General features: G+C 50.5%; 1 long non-coding RNA gene across 1 annotated transcript in view; it reads right to left on the reverse strand.

The window, feature by feature from the left end:
- Nucleotides 1-863, reverse strand: part of LOC140694402 (uncharacterized) — a 44985-nt gene extending 44122 nt beyond the window's left edge. Inside the window, exon 1 of the long non-coding RNA XR_012070056.1 lies at nucleotides 716-863. This is a non-coding gene — a long non-coding RNA (uncharacterized lncRNA). The remainder of the gene's footprint in view (nucleotides 1-715) is intronic.
- Nucleotides 864-2837: the final 1974 nt, after the last annotated feature.

Genomic DNA, 2837 nt, shown 5'->3' on the forward strand with positions numbered 1-2837 from the left:
TCCCGCCGCCGCCGCCGCCGCCGCCGTCTCCCGCCTCCTGCCGCCGCCCGCCTCCTGCCGCCGTCTCCCGCAGCCCGCCGCGCTCCCGCTCCGGTAGCGGGAACCGGGCCCTTGTTCGTTAACAGAGATGCCAGCAGCGTGCTGGGTGCCGCCGCCGCCGCCGCCGCCGCCCGCCTCCCGCTGCCTCCCGCCACTGCCCGCCACCTGCCGCCGTCTCCCGCCTCCCGCCGCCGCCTGCCGCCGCTCGCGCAGAGCGGGAGCGCGGCGGGAACCGGGCCCTTGTTCGTTCACAGCGATGCCAGCAGCGTGCTGGGTGCCGCCGTCGCCGCCGCCTCCCGCCGCCGCTGCCTCCCGCCACCGCCCGCCTCCCGCCGCCGCCTCCCGCCGCGCTCCCGCTCCGGTAGCGGGAACCGGGCCCTTGTTCGTTAACAGAGATGCCAGCAGCGTGCTGGGTGCCGCCGCCGCCGCCGCCCGCCTCCCGCCGCCGCCGCCCCCCGCCTCCCGCCGCCGCCTCCCGCAGCCCGCCGCGCTCCCGCTCCGGTAGCGGGAACCGGGCCCTTGTTCGTTAACAGAGATGCCAGCAGCGTGCTGGGTGCCGCCGCCGCCGCCGCCGCCGCCCGCCTCCCGCTGCCTCCCACCGCCGCCGCCGCCGCCCGCCGCCCCCCGCCCGCCGCCGCCGCCGCCGCCGCTTCGTGGAGCCGTTCGCGGGGCCTACCTTTTCGAAGAGTACCCATGCCCTCGATGGCTCCAACACCCCTTGTCTCTTGACTCCGCGTCCATGGGGCCCCAGGAGCCACTCCACGTTCGCGGAGAGGCCTGGAGGACACACAGCGCTCACCGCTCCGCTCCCCTTCGGCGTACATCCTCTCTGGAAGCAACTGGAACAAGGCAGGTCCCGCCCCAGGAAGGGGGCGTGGCCACGACGCCCGCTCCAAGGACCCCGGGTCAGGCTGCCCTCCGCGCCGCCTGAAGAAACGCAGCCCCACTGTGATTGGATGAGGCAATGCACTATAATAAATGAATGAATAAAAGCTATATAAATATGAGGCACACATTAAAGAAGAGACATGTTTACCACCAAGAATTGTGGAGTATTTCTTTACAAGAACATTTCAAGGCACAAATAAAAATACTTCAGGAAATATATACTAAATCTTTTAATTCAAATAATAGTATAGAATCCTTCTCAGAAAGATTATTGTACATTATATCTATTATTTTACAATAATAGAAAATAAAATTAGTAATACAAACATTTAAAGCCAATCATCAGAATTAAATTAATATTTATTTATATAAACAATGTAAGTAAGTAAAAATCATCAATTCCATTTAATATAAAGTATATTTCTGGAATATAATTATTTTTAAATGAGAATTATCAATTTCAATTCAACCAAATATATATATTTGTATATACACACACACACACACACACACAGATATATATATATCTGAATTATTATGCTGCATACCAGAAATGAACACATTATAAACTGACTATACTTCAAGAAAACAATAAAATTTTTTTAAAAAGGAAGCCAAGTTCCTCCAGATACCCCATAGACACTTCAAAAGCCACTTGGTGAGGGCCAGATGCATCATTTAATCAGCCTGAAAATTCGTGGGAGGAGGAAACATTATTCTTATCTTAGAGACCAGGGAAGTTTCAGATTGTTTTGCATAAACTTTTAGGTTGGCAGAATGGGATGAGCAGACCCTGGGATTCCTACTCAGTCCTGAGTGTCCCCTATAATTCCATGGCTTTCCAGAACTCAGGCAGCATAACAGACTGATGGGGCCTGCTGGGTTCAGAAAGTCCACGCTTTTGCAATCTGTCTCTCCCTGCCTTTTTTTTCAGGGAGTACTGATAACAAAGTCCTCTTGATGAGGGCAGAAGTCCCTGAAAACTAGAAGGCAGACACGGTCCAGTATTGCACAAGAATACTAAGCACAGCCCTTGGCTTATGACTCCATCTTTCCTGAGAACCCTAGTGGTTGAAAGAAAGTAAAAGGCACTTATTATCCACTTCTGTTGTAACAGTTTCATTTCGACTTTGACCTTGTTGGGCTGTCAGGCTTCCAGATGAGGGTTTTGTGACACTAAGATTAAGAAAGATCTCAGTTATTCAGCTATTCAGCTATTCAGCTATTTCACATCCTCCCAAGACAGTGGGAAGTTGTCTGCACAGACATTTTTTTCTCAAAGCTTCTCTGTACTCAACCATTATTTAATTAAACACCAGCCATGTGCCAGGATCTGCTGCTTCTCTGTTTGGCATATCTGCAGCCTGGTGGCCTCAGCTGCAATCTAAGGTTGACAGACATTGCAAGGCTCAGAAGATACTAGAAAGATGAGAACTTGGTTGGAAGGATGAGGGGACGAAGGGAGAGAAAAGCCTGCTACTCCAAGGTGGGGGTGGGGGAGGCTTAAAATTGCCCAGGAAGGGCTCAAGGAAAATGTGGCAGTGGAATTTGGAATCTGAACTGTTTGTCAGAATTGATAAGGATGTTCTTTTTCCTTTTCTTTCTTTTTTTTTCCCTTCCTTTTTATTAAAGTATAGTCAATTTGCAATGTTGCATCAATTTCTGGTGTACAGCATAATGTTTCAATCATCTGTATACATACATAGATTCATTTTCATATTCTTTTTCATTATAGGTTACTGCAAGATATTGTGCTATACAGAAGAAACTTGTTGTTTGTCTATTTTATATATAGTATTTAGTATCTGCAAATTTCAAACTCCCAATTTATCCAAGAGGTGAATATAGCTCAGTGGTAGAGTGCATGCTTAGCACACATGAGGTCCTGGGTTCAATCCCCAGTACCTCCA

Source organism: Vicugna pacos, unplaced genomic scaffold, assembly GCF_048564905.1.
Source record: "Vicugna pacos unplaced genomic scaffold, VicPac4 scaffold_21, whole genome shotgun sequence".
In the NCBI taxonomy this organism is placed as follows: Eukaryota; Metazoa; Chordata; class Mammalia; order Artiodactyla; family Camelidae; genus Vicugna; species Vicugna pacos.